This window comes from Petaurus breviceps, unplaced genomic scaffold, assembly GCF_028583685.1.
Source record: "Petaurus breviceps papuanus isolate PSGF00001 unplaced genomic scaffold, PetGlider_PUasm1.0 91133, whole genome shotgun sequence".
NCBI lineage: Eukaryota > Metazoa > Chordata > Mammalia > Diprotodontia > Petauridae > Petaurus > Petaurus breviceps.
Genome location: NW_027187419.1, coordinates 8259756 through 8274138, shown reverse-complemented (window position 1 = coordinate 8274138; position 14383 = coordinate 8259756). Strand labels below are relative to the sequence as shown.

Below are 14383 nucleotides of genomic sequence, written 5' to 3'. Positions count from 1 at the left end.
TACTTAAAAAAGCTTAGATATATAATTATAATTCTTTAAAGTCTTCCAAAGCACTTACGTGCATTTTATAGATTGGAGACAGGTTCAAAGGGGTAGAAGTCTAGAAGGCAGACTTACATCCTCACCTCTGACTCGAAGGTCAACTCTGCCCTTTTTGCCCTCTTACTTCTGTACACTACTGGTCTGTTTTTAAAAATTTACTTTTAGGGGGCGGCCAGGTGGCTCAGCGAGTAAGAGCACTGGCTCCAGTGTTGGGACGACCTGGAGATCAAATCCCGGGCTCAGACACTCAGCACCACACCCAGAAATAACTGGCCGTGTAACCTTGAGCAAGTTACTTAACCCTGATTGCTTAAAAAAAAAAAATTTACTTTTAAAAGTTTAATGATAAATTTTCAACTCTGGTTGTGAGTATATCTCCTGACTTTCAGGAAATATATCCTATCTAGCCTTCATCCCCTCCCTTGTTTCTTTCATTAGAAGTTATTCTTTTATAAGGTTCATTTTCTTCTTGAGGCTACTTAATAGCTTTTCTTTCACTCGGTAAACACTGTATAGCTACTATATTTATTATATATGGGATCCTGTTACCCAGATATTATACTGATGTGATGATTATATGACGAAAAACCCAGTTTTTATTTAGATTTGTTATGGAATGGAAGGATTTCTCATAACAAATTCTTACGAAATGATAAATTACAAAAGTTCTGATATTTAATAGGATAGCTTGAATCTTATATTCTTACAAGCTTTTACCAATTAGAAAGGATTCAATAAAGATGTTGTTTTGCTGTATTTTAAACTTTGAGAGTATGATCTTCCAAGTTTGTATTTGATAGACACTTTTTTGACTTTTTTTTATCTCAGAATTCACCAAAAAGAAAAAAAACTATCTCAAGTAAGACGTAATTACGTTGCAAATAGGGTGCTAGAGATTGATGTTTCTTTTTTTTATTTAAGCAATCGGGTTTAAGTAACTTGCTCAAGGTTACACGGCCAGTTATTTCTGGGTGTAGTGCTTAGTGTCTGAGCCCGGATTTGATCCCCAGGTCATCCTGACACTGGAGCCGGTGCTTTTACTCGCTGAGCCACCTGGCCGCCCCTAAGCAATTGGGGTTAAGTAACTTGCTCAAGGTTACACCGGCAGGTGTTTTTGGGTTGGTGCTAAGTGTCTGAGCCCGGATTTGATCCCCAGATCATCCCGACACTGGAGCCAGTGTTCTTACTCACTGTGCTACCTGGCTGCCCCGATACTGATGTTTCTTAATGTGATCTTTTGGTGTGAGTTTGGATTACATTCTTTTATATTAAGCACTATTACAATTTGGGCTTTTATGTATAAAAACTGATTTTTTTCATGTAAAATTTTTTGTATGACTGTGAAACTTCAATGCTACAAGAAGGATCAGGTTTATAAAAGGGGAACTTGAAGCATTTTATAAACAAATGACATGAACCTAATTAGTGAAAAAAAAAGTTATCTTCAATTTTTTGTTGACATAATTAAATTGGAGATTTTATACCATTCGTACCTCCTTATTTTTACTTTTCAATGAAATGTGCTGCCTAGAGAATAAGTGTTTGTTTGTTTTACCCCAAAATATTTAGTTATCTTCTTCAGTCCAGGAAAGATGTAAATTTTTTTTTAATTCTTTCAACAACTATACTTGTTTCTTTTTTAAAGTAACAGCTCACATTTATATAGTTATTTACAGTTTATAAAATACTTTTCTCATAAAACTGAAATACAGGTAGTATCGAGCTATTATACGTAAGGTATTGTGATAGGTGAGATGAGTAAACCACAGTTCTCCTCTTAAAAGAACTTACAGTCTGTTAGGGGGTTAAGACATTTACCTATGGTGGTATGTGGGGAGTGCAACTTTAGAGGTGTACATAGTGCTTTCTGAGATTGTAGAGATCTCTTCCAGCTTCAGGGGATGAGGAAAAAAGCCATAGATGAAGTTGGTATTTGATCCAGGGCTTGAAGAATGGGTAGGATTTTGATAGATGGAGATGGTCAAGTGGCAACAGGTAAGACTGATGCTTGGAAATTTGTTTTTATTTGTTTTGATACAATCTCTACTCAATAAACAAGCTTTTTCTCTCTCTTCATAATTCTTTTCCCTAAAAAACAGCTACCAAATTGTCCAATAGTAATTACTACTGACAATGCGTGTTTACATTCTTACAGTTTACCATTTCTTAACAGAATGGAAGTGTGTTTTCATGTTAGCCATATGGAACCAACATTAATCAATGTATTTCATCTAAATTCTACTGAATTTTAACATTGTGTTCTTTTTCATTATTGTAGTAACTGTGTAAGACTCTTATTCTGGTTCTGCTTTCTGCACTCTTCATCAGTTCAAAAAATCTTCCCATACTCTCAGATTTTTATAATCTTTGTTACTTATGATGCAATAAGATTCAATAACATTTATCTACAATTCAGTCATTCTGTGGGTGATGGGCACAGACTTTATTTCCTGCTTTTTCTTATTACAAATGTGTCAGTGTGAATATTTTGCTATATACGTCACCTTTATTTTCTGTCATCAACTTTTGTAGGGTATGGATCTAATTGAGAGATTTCTGGATCAAAGAATATCAATGATTCAGTCACTGTTATCACAGAATTTCAAATTGTTTTCTAGAGTGATTGGACAAATTCACAACTTCATCACTAGTATATTAAGACACCTGTCTTCCTGCAATACTTCCAACATTGACTATTTTCTTCCTTTTGCCATTTTTGCCAATTTGATGGATATGAAGTAATATCTAGGAGTTCTTTTATTATGATTTCTCTTACTATTAGTGATTTGAGACTTATTTTCATGAAGTCATTTAGAGCTTGCTATTCTTCAAATGACTAATAAGAGAAATAAATGCAAATTAAAACAACTCCTAAAGTCTTTCCTGGGAAGAATGGGTAAATGATTTGGAGCATTTTTTCATAAGATAATTTATAGTTTGTCTTTTTTGAAAACTGTTGATATCCTCTGATCATGTTCTATCTTCTCTGCCAGAAACTACAGTGCAAGTCAGTATGATAGGTGCCATAAGAGAATTACAAGTAAACTGTTATGAGACTATTAGGAAGGAGAAACCATTTTTGAAGGGGCTTGGAGTCTGGAAAAGCTTTATAGAGAAGGTAGCATTTGAACTAGACTTTGAAGAATAAGCAGGATTTTAGTAGTTGGTTGTAATGTAATGATCAAAGGCAAAGAGGCTAGAAAGGATAAAGTATATTTGAAGAACGGTAAGTGGCATGTTTTATTTGGCATGCAGCTCCATCATGGCAGGGAGGTGACTCTGAGTATTTGCAGGCCATGCCAGCTGAGCATCAGCCTCATCGGGCTACCAAACCAGAAAGGCTTTGAGTGTGGGTCTTGTGCCATACTACATACACATTTTCCAAGGAAAACTGAGCTAAATTCAGAGACCTTAATCACTAGGTTAGCTGTCAGGTGATAAATTTTCTAGCCTTTCTTGAAACCTCTTTACTAAAGTTTTGAACCTTGTCCATGGGGAGAATTATTGACTCATTAACAGAAACAGGGAAATCAAATCAAGGGGAGGAGTGGATTAGAGGGAAGATGTTAAATTTGAGGTGCCAGTGAGATGTCCAGGTATAAATGACCAGTAGGACAGTAGAAATGAGGGATAGGAGCTTAGGAGAGAATGTTGTGCTAGAAATACATATTTGGTAGCCAAGATGTAATAGAACACTAGTCTTGTCTGCCAAAGTGATTTTCTTAAAGCACAGGTCTGACCATGTTGACTCTCCCTCCCCCAACTCAATAAACTCTAATGGTCTTCTGTTTTACTTCCAGGATCAAATATAAATTTCTCTATTGGGAATTTAAAGCCTTTTTATAATCTAGCTTCTACAGAACTCTGTGATCCAGCTACACTGGTCCGCTTGCATGCAGCCCTCCATCTCCCAGATTCTGCACCTTGCTCCTTTTCACAAGTGGCTCCTCATGAAGTTCTTCCTCCCTCCCCTGGCTTCCTGGCCTCCCTAGCTTCCTTCAAGACTCAACTCACATCCCTCCTTCTGCCAAGTCTTTACAGGTTCCATATTCCTTGCTTTTTAGTCCTTTCCTCTGAGATTAGCTTCCATTTGCACTCTGTGCATCTTAGATGTCATAATTATTTGTATCTTATTGTCTCCTCCGTTAGAATGTGGTCAGGATCCTGGAGAGCAAGGACTGCATTTTTTACCTTTCTCTGTATCTCTAGTGCTTGCCTTTTTTGCAAGCAACTAGGTGGCACAATGGATAGAGTGGCAGGCCTGGAGGCAGGAAGACCTGAGTTCAAATCCAGCCTTAGACACTTGTTAGACATGTAACCCTGGACAAGTCACTTAACCTCTATTTACCTCATTTTCTTCATCTGTAAAACGGGGATAACATTAGCATCTGCCTCACAGGATTGTGGTGAGGATTAGATGAGATAATAATTGTAAATCACGTAGCACAGTGCCTACTGCATAGTGAGTACTGTATAAATGTTAGTTATTATTATTACTACCTCAGTGACTGACACATAGTAGGTACTTAATAAATGCTTGTTGACTGACTGAGTTTTGAGTTCCAGCTCTGCCACTAGCTATGTGATTATGAGCAGGGTGCATTCTGGAGTCAGCTGACCTTCCAAGAACTCCTGGTCCCCCTCCTGAAAGCCTGGCTCAGAACCTCTGACCCATTTCTCAGATCCTTCAGACTCTCCCAGAATCCCTGAGACTCACCTGTGGACCCTGGTGCTCTCTTCACAACTGACAAGCCTGGGGCCTGTGTTCTACCTCCTCAAATCTTTCAGAGAAGAGAAGGTTTAGTGGGGGACGGGATAGCTGTCTTCAAATAACTGAAGTCTTATTACATAGAAGAGGGATTGGATTTGCTTTATTTGACCCAGAGGACTGCATTATGAGCAATGGATGGAAATTCCAGGGACAGATTTAGGTATGATGTAGGGAAAAATTTCTTCAAATAAAAGTAGGGTGCTGAGGGAAATAGTGGGATCCCCATCACCAGAGGTCTTTAGGCACAAACTTGTTGAGAGTGTTACAGAGGAAATTAATTTTTTTTATTTTTGGTTATGATTGGATTCTGAGGTCGCTTTTTTTTTTTTTAAGCAATTGGGGTTAAGTAACTTGCTCAAGGTTACACGGCCAGTTATTTCTGGGTGTGGTACTAAATATCTGAGCCCGGGATTCGATCCCCAGGTCATCCCGACACTGGGGCCGGTGCTCTTACTCACTGTGCTACCTGGCCACCTCATGAGGTCTCCCTTTTTAAAGTCTCCCTTTAGATTTTTTGATTCATTATTCTTTCTGAGCCTCAATTTCTTCAACTGTAAAATGAGAATAGTAGTCCTAGTATTGTCTGCTTCAATGGATTATTTTTGAAAAGCATTTTGTAAACCATAAAACATTATATAAGTATAAATTATTATTATTATTTATTGTCCTATATAAAGGCAATTGTTGAAACTGTGAGGGAAGAATATTTTAATAAGACATTCCAAAACTGAGATAAATAGTTTTCTTTACACCAGCCTCTGTCCATTCTCTACTCATTCTCACCTCTGTGCCTTTGGTTATGTGTTTTCCCCATCCTGAAATACCATTCCAAATAATGTATTTTCTTTAGGACCTGATTTAAGACTGATCCAGAAGACATTGTCACTAATATCGCCCCATTATATGTTTTCTTTGTTTTGTATTCTTTCCACATTACCCTTACTTTTTATATACCTTGCTTAATCTTGCAATATTCTTAAAATAGTCTTATTTTTTTGCCCTTTAAAGACAAGCTGATAAAAAAATCTATATTTATTGCCTTCTCTTACATATTTCTCAACATCTTGCAATCTAGTTTCTGACTTCATTACTCTAATGAAACATCCTTCTCTGAAGTTACCAGTGATCTTTAATTGCCAAATAATGATCACCTTTTCCTCAATCTTTATCCTTGACCTTTCTGCAGCATTTAACAGAGTTGACCAACTTCTCCTTCTGAATACTCTCTGTTCTTTGGGTTTTTATAACATTATTCTCTTTTGGTTCTCTTCCTATATATCTGACTGTTCTTTCCTTGTCTCCTTTGCTGGGTCATTTTTCATGTCTCGTCCCCTAACTGTGAGTTTATCCCCAAACTGTCCTCAGTTTTCTTCCTTTTTGCCTCTGTACATTTTCTCTTAGTGGCCATATTAGCTCCCAAGGGAACAATGATCACATCTGTGCAGATGACTCTCAGATCTAAATAACCAGCTCTAGTCTCTTTAGTTCTAGTTCTGTGTCACTAGCTACCTACTGGACATTTCAAACTGGGCTACCATAAACATGTCAAATCCAATGTGTCCAGAACTCCTATCTTTCCCCTGCCACGCTCCAAAACTTAAATGTATTTTAATTTCCCTGTTGCTGTGAGGGCACCCCTAATCTTCCAGTTATGCAGGCTTACAATCTCAATGCTGTTGGACTTTCCATCTTCTTAGATATAAGTTGCTAAGCCTTGTTGACTTTTATCAGCACACCTCTCACCTCTGTCCTCTTCTCTCCACTCACCTGTTCACCTTAGGTTAAGCTGTCCTGTCTTGCCTGTACTACTGTAGTAGCCCTTCCTGCCTCTAGTCTCTCCCCATTCAATTTCATCCTTTACACCACCGTCAGAATAATATTCCTAAAGTACAACTCTGCCTTTGTCAGTCCCCTGCTCAATAAATGCTGATAGCTCCATATCATTTCTAATATTTACAAACTTTTCTGCTTGTATTTAATACCCTTAACAACCTGACTCCAGCCTATCTTTCCTAACTTAGATATTACTCTTACCCACTAACTAAACTGGCTTTCTGGCTATTTCTCACATGCCATACTCCCATTTCTGTCTCTTTTTTTGAACAGGCTATTTTGTACCCTCTCCTCATCTCTACCTCTTTGAATCCCTTATTTCCTTCAAATCTCAATTCAGATGGCATCTCCTCTGTGAGATCTTTTCTGGACACCCCCCCCCCCCCCACCAACTACTAGTACTTCCTTCTTGACCTTATTTATTTAGTTTGTATGCATTTCCTATCTTAGAGCTGTATAATACCGGTAGAACATTGGTACAAGCTCAATGAGGTCATTAAAGGAGCTTTACAGTTTGCTGAAGACATTGCAGCCCTGTCTCCTTTCTTCTGAATACTTAGTCCAACTTTTTCTATTTGAATTGTCTGCCCCAGATATACACAGTAGTGAACAATCTCACTGCACTTGGCAAATGTTTTCCATGTAAGGTCCTTCTTGGGTTTCTTTGGCCTCTTGTTTAATGTCATTTGATTTACATCTTTTAGACTCTGTATAAATTGTTATAATTGTTATCAGTACTCTTTCTGTTGTCTTTTATCCAATTTCATTACTATTTACTTGTTTAAGTAGTTTAGGATTCAGTTGATTCAATTGCATCACTTATAATTTTCTAACTCTACTGCTAGTTTCTTACTAATTCTTCTCTTTGCTTGATCAGTGATTCCCATATCAATAAAGAAACTTTTCCTGTCTTTTATTTTTTTTTTTTTGCCTTTTGGAGGGCAATTGGGGTTAAGTAACTTGCCCAAGGTTACATGGCTAGTGTTTTTTATGTGGGTGTTAAGTGTCTGAGGCCAGAACCAAACTCGGGTCCTCCTGACTCCGGGGCCGGTGCTTTACTCACCATGCCACCTAGCCGCCCCTCTTTTCCTGTCTTTTAAAATATAATCAACTTAATTTTTGTATGACTTTTATTTGGCTATCATGATACCCATATTTGGCTATACATGATATAAAGCCATGAACCTTCTGTGCAATCTATAAGTCTTTGTTTTCTCTCATTCTTTCTTCTTGCCTCCTGCTTTCTGATGAGTTTTCAACATTTGCACTCATCTTTACCTTTGCATTGAATTACTGAGTATTAAAGTGTATATTGATTTAATTTGGAGGGCCTTACCCTTCTTTTTAGAAATTCCCTACTTCATCTTCTGCACCTAATACTGAGGCATAGCTGCAGTCATTTTCATGGTGCTCTTTTTTGGAAATACGCTGACGCACTGCAATACAATATGGCGACATATCCCCTCACATAATGTCTTGTTGCTGTTAGGCATATTGCTAAAGCCAGCTCCCTTAAGTCTCCTACTCCACCCCACTTTTTTTCTCTTTTTTTCTTTCTCTGTCTTCTCTCTCTCTTGCAGAGAGAGGTTCCTACAAGGAATACAATTTAACTGAAACTTTTTTTTTCTGGTTTTGTGACAATACAAGGTTGATACAATTGAGCTCCTCCAGTATTAGGTTCACTTGTTAATTTATTGGTTATCTTACACTTAGAGTGCCAAGAGCCTGGTTAAACTTTATAGATGGTATAAAAACTATGTCATTCTTATCAACCTCTTCTTCATTTTTTGTCACATTGCTACCATTATTGCAAAAACAGAAGGGGGCCCCATAAGAATAAAGACTATTTTGTATTTTTCTTTGTTGCATGGATTTCAGTGGCCAGATAATTCATCACCAAATGTTGAGCGTACTAGTGATGGGTCTCTCCATATTTAGCTAGGCTAAGCAAACTCAGTCTGTTGCTATATTTAAAAGCCTTTCTCTAGCATGATAGGCAGCTAGTCAACTAGCATTTATTAACTGTGTGCCAGGCACTGTGCTAATGATGGGCATATAAAGAAAGGCAAAGGACAGTCCCTGTTCTCAAGGATCTCACCATCTAGTGCAGAGACAACACGCAGACAGTTCTATTCAAAGATCTATGCAAAGGATGACACAGGATAAATTATAAATGAGAGGATAGGAACTAACAGTAAAGGGAATAAGGAAAGGCTTCTTGCAGAAGGTGGGACTTTAGCTGAGACTTGAAGGAAGCCAGAGAAGCTCAACAATGAAGATGAGGAGGAAGAGAATTCCAGAACTGGGGTGTCTGTAGCCAGTGAAAATGCTCCATGTTGGAGGAGATGGAATGTTATATGTGAGCAAAAGAGCAAGGAGGCCAGTGTCACTAAATCAAATAGTACATGGGGAACAGGGCCAAGGGTGAAAAGTACAAGAAGACTGGTAGGGTAGGAGCATGCTAGGTTGTGAGGGACTTTATACACCAAACAGGGTTTTATGTTTGATCCTGGAAGCAATAGGGAATCACTGGAGTTGATTAAATGGGGAAGGGGAATCATAACATGGTCAGAAGTTTAGGAAGATCAATTTAACAGTTGAGTGGAGCATGGATTGTAGTGGGAAGAGACTTGAGGCAGGCAGACCCACCAACCAGCAGACTAAAGCAATAGTCCAGGTGTGAGGTGATGAGATCCTGTACCAGGGTGGTGACGGTGTCAGAGGAGAGAAGGGGATATATTGGAGAGATGTTACAAAGATGGAAACTACAGTACTTGGCAACTGATTTGGTTATCAGAGGTGAGAGAGATAGTGAGGATGACACCTAAGTAGTAAACCTGAATGACTGTGAGGGTAGTAGTAGTGCTACACTTGACAATAAAAGGGAAGTGAGGAAGGGAGGAGGGTTTGGGGGAAAGATAATGAGTTCATTTTTGGATATAATTATGTCTTTGGACATTAAGATATCTATGGGACAGCCAGTTTGAGATGCCCAGTAGGCAGCTGGGGATGCAAGACTGGAGGTCAGGAGAGAGGTTAGGACAACAAATAAATCTGAGAATCATCTGCATAGAGATGATCATTGAATCTGGGAGCTGAAAGGAACACCAGATGAAGAAGAGAAGGGGGCACTGGACAGAGCTTTGGGGGAAGCCATAATTAGTGAATGTGACCTGGAGGAAGATCCAGCAGAAGAGACTAAGAAGGGACAGTCAGATGAGAAAAAGGAGAACCAGGAGAGAGCAGTGTCATGAAAATCTAATGAGAAGAAAATATCTAACAAAGTCATTTAAATGTAATCAAGGTTATAATTTGATTTACTCTTTTAGATAGGTACTGGTACTGAAGCCTAAACAATACTTATTCTTTTCCCCCAACTGCCTATAATATTCTGATAGAAAATGAATTTTACAAGTAAAACCTTATATAATTTATAACTATTAGAGACAGTGATGTTTTAAAACTTTTAAATTGGTCATAAGTACAATGGAGGTACCCCAAGACTTGTTGAAATAATTTCCTATATTTGTCTCTGTACTTACATGATGTGGATGGTACAAAAATCTTAGGGTGGTCTCTTGGTTCAGACAGTTTGGGCACTCTTCAAGCAATTTGACCATTGGGACAGTCAGCAGATTCCAGCCCATAATTAAATTACCCGGGATTTTGTTTTCAGATCTTTTCTCCTTGATATAACTATCTCTCCAGGCCAAGCATGTGCCTGAGGTTTGTTGATTCATTTCCTGTCATTCCTTCAGTGGTAACATACTAAACTGCTGGCACTGGAAACTTTAGAAGGGCCTTGTTTGATCCTAAAATACCTTTGGCTACTTGGCTGCTCGGTAATAGGACCTGCCAGGCAGTGAAGTTACATTAGTCTACTAATGTACAGTTTAAAGATTTTTTTCCAGTTAGGTTTTTCCATCATCTCCAGAATGATTCCATTTTAAACTATTAGAACAATAATAGTTTAGCTTAATCTAAATAACCAATGTGAATGTAATGTAAATTTCGATAACTTTACATTGTTGAAGCACTTTTCAGATACTAGATGTTATTTTTGAGTACTCTTCTGTGTAAACAGTGGTCTTCTTATGGTTTAAATAATCTCGATTAGATATGATCCCAACTTAAAAAATTATAGAATCCAATAGGCTCGTTTACTTACGTGGGTCCTGTCATGATTATAGATGGCCAGATTATTATTCTTCGTTTAAAATAAATTTTATACACCTTGTAAGTCAGTGTGGTACCTTAATAATTAGAATTCTAAGGAATGGTTATCAGATGTCAGAAGGTTCAGGTAGAAATTGTGATCCAGTTCAGTTCACCAAATATTTATTCAGAGTCTACTTTGTGCTAGGAGCTAAAGGTTCAAGACAAAGGCAGAATAGTCCCTGCCCACAAGAAGCTGACATTTTACTGTGGATAATATTTATGTAGATAAACAAAAAGGAATAGGGATAGGGACTGGACTGTGATTTTACTGATAAGGGAAAATTCCAGATGAAGACAGTCTCTCTTTACCAGTGTAGGTTAGCACCTTTTCTGCAATATTTAATCTTAGAGAGTTGTCTAAAGCCCTGAAATGTTAAGTGACTTGTCCAGGGTTACTGTCTTTCAGGAAAGAGAGAGGACTGACAACTGGGAGGATTAGGAAGGGCCCCAAGTATGTTGTACTTTAAAGCAGTGGAGTCAAACTCAGATAGAAATGCAGGTCACTGAATCATATGTAAGGATCCCTGGTGGCCGTATATTGACTTGGAAAACTACATGAACGTTATCCATGTTCTATTGTATTTTTAAAAATTTTGTTGAATATTTTCCAATTGCATTTTAATCTTGTTGGACCATTCTGGAGTGTTTGTAGGCCCTTGTGCATGGCACCTCTACTTTAAAGAAGGAAATGGAATCTTTGAGGTAGAATTGAGAAAGGAGTATTCTAGGTATAAACAGAACCATCTTTTCTGAAGCAGGACATGGAATGTAGTGACAGAAGCAAGATATGGGAAGTTGTACAAGCTACTTTAACCTGAATGTTGAGTGCATGAATGGGAATAATAAGGAATAAGACTAGTGGTATGGTAGAGAGCCATATTGTGCAGGGTTTTAAATACCAAGTTGAGGATTTTGATTCAAGAGCCATTAGAAAGCCACTAAGGTTTCTTGAATAGTGTAGTAGCATGGTAATATTTATGTTATGAGAATATCAATTGGGCAGCTTTGTGGAGGATAGACTGGAGAAAGAAGAGACTGAAAACAGAGGGGTCAGCTATGAGACTATTACAGTAGTTCATGCCAAAGGTAAGAAAACAAGCAAGCAAGCAAGCATTTATTGGATAGAGGCTGTTTGAGTAGAGAGAAGGGGCTACATATATGAGATTTTGTGGAGGTAGGCTCTATGAGACTTGGCAACATTGGATTTGGAGCATGATGAAATGGGAGGTGTCAATGAGGTTGTGAACCTGGAATCAAAACAAATAGGAAAATTTGGGGGAGAGATGGGTTTTTTAGAAAATATAATGGATTCCAATTTTGAGATGTTGCAGTGAAGGTGCTTGTGGGACATCCAGATGGAAATGTCTATCAGATAATTTTTTTTAACTATTTACAAAATGCTTACTATATGTGAAACTGCCCTGAGCAGTAGAGATACAAATAAAAAACAAGGTAGTCCCTACTCTAAAGGAGCTTACATTCACATAGAAGGAGGAAACTTACGTAGGAGGTTTCAACTGCAAGTAAGATAAAAAACCCCTGTGTTCTTTCAAGTGCAGGTGGCAAAGTAGATGATACATGTGCTATTCTGAGGACCGGAGCTTACCTACTTATTAATGGCATTTGGTCAGTATTTGATGTTGGTGGCAGCAGGGATGGGTTTCTTCTCTACAAGGGCTAAGCTGGACTCAGGGCTGCTGGTGTTGAGACATAGTAATTGTCCAAGCTCTTGGGCTCAGGATCCTGGCCTGTCTCTGTCACGGTCCAAGGGGAGGCAGTAGTTGAAGTGGCCTTGACCTGCGTGGCATGTGCTGCCACATCTCCTCCTGTCTCCCCTTCAGGATGCCTTACTACTTTAGCTAGATTGGAAGTTGGTTATCAGATGATGGTGGCATCGGTTCACCCTTTTTCCATGAAGGTAACTCCCCCAATGATATCTTCCAGAAGCTAGACTCCTACTCTGGATATTGCTGCTGCTCCTGTGGCTCTTGGGTTTACCTACTCATCAATGGTAGATGGGTTGGTAATATCGGATTCGAGGTCCAAAGAGGCACTGGATATACAATTTTGGAAGTTAATTAAGCCCATAGAAGCTGATAAAATCACTGAGAGAAAGGATGAAGAGACAAAGGAGAAGTGGGCTTAGGATAGAACTGTGATGATCCTGCCAATGAGACTGAGAAGGAATAGTGATAATACGCAGAAGAGGGGAGAGGTGGTCACAGAATGTTTCAGGGCTGGAAGATATCCCAGAGACCATCTGGTCCAATCCATACAGAAAAATCCTCACCACAACATAGCTAAGAAGTGGGCTTGTTCACCCTTTGTTTGAAGATGTCCAGTGAGTGGGAATCCACCACTTTCCAAGGCATCCCTATTCTATTTTTGGTCAGCTTTTGTAGTTAGGCATTTTTTCCTGACATCAAGCTTCAACTTTCCTCTGACTAACTTCTATCTATTGCTCCTAGTTTTGCCCTTGGGGCCAAACAGACATGTCAGGTCTTTTTCCACATGATAGACATTCGTTTTATATATTTGAAGCCAGCTATCAGGTCTCTCGCCCCACTCAGTCCCCGGGTCTTCTTTAGGCTGAATGTTCCCAGTTCTTTAAGCTAATATTCATGTGGCATGGACTCAAGACTATTCACCATTCAGGTTGCTCTATTTTGGATATTCCCTTTCTAATCAGTGGTAGACCATCAAGAAAGGCATACATAGGCAATCATATTGGGTCTTTTAGGACTCAAACTCTGGGTCATTGATAGCAGAAGCTATAGAGAAAATGAAGACTAAGTAGAATGAAATATAATGAAGGCTAAGAAAAGGCCATTAGATTCAGCAATTAAGAGGTTGTGGATCATTTTAGAGAGAGCAGGTTTTGTTGAGTGCTGTGGTCAGAAGCCCAATTGCAGAGTTAAGCAGGGAATAGGAGGTTGAGAAAATGAAGATAAAAATATGGATCATTCTTTCTAGGAGTTTGGCTGTGAAAATGAGAAAGGATACAAGACAATAGGTTGAAGGGTTGGCAAGATCAATGACAGTTCTTTCAGCAAAAGGGAAGACCTGGGCACAAGTAGAGATGGTAAAGGTGCTGAGCAACAGAGAGATGAGAAGGAGAATTTTGAGGAGAAATGAAAAGCACTTTTTTAAGGAAGACAGGCAAGTAAGATAAACTTTTTTGAAAGGAAGCATGGCATGATGGATAGGGAGCTTAGCCTTGGAGTCAGAAAGAGGGGTTTCACTCTTGCCTCTGACACCTCCTAGCTGTGCCACTATCAACAAGTTACTTAACTTCTCAGTATTCAGATGGCCTTTTAAGAGTTATAAATTGGTGGTAGTTTGCAGCTCTACATCAGTGGGAGTTTCCATTCTGGGAATTCTCTACATCAATTAAATTACAGCCTGCGTATGTACATATATGCACATACATACAAAGATGTTATATATACTATAATCAGAATTCCTTTTGAAGTCTTAAACTGACCCTCAAAACTAGTGATTTTGAATTTAAGGTTCCAG

At 38.6% G+C, this 14383-nt stretch overlaps 1 protein-coding gene across 1 annotated transcript in view; it reads left to right on the top strand.

Moving 5' to 3' along the window:
• SIK2 (salt inducible kinase 2) overlaps positions 1–14383 on the top strand; it is a 167180-nt gene that overhangs the window by 34076 nt on the left and 118721 nt on the right. The window lies entirely within an intron of this gene.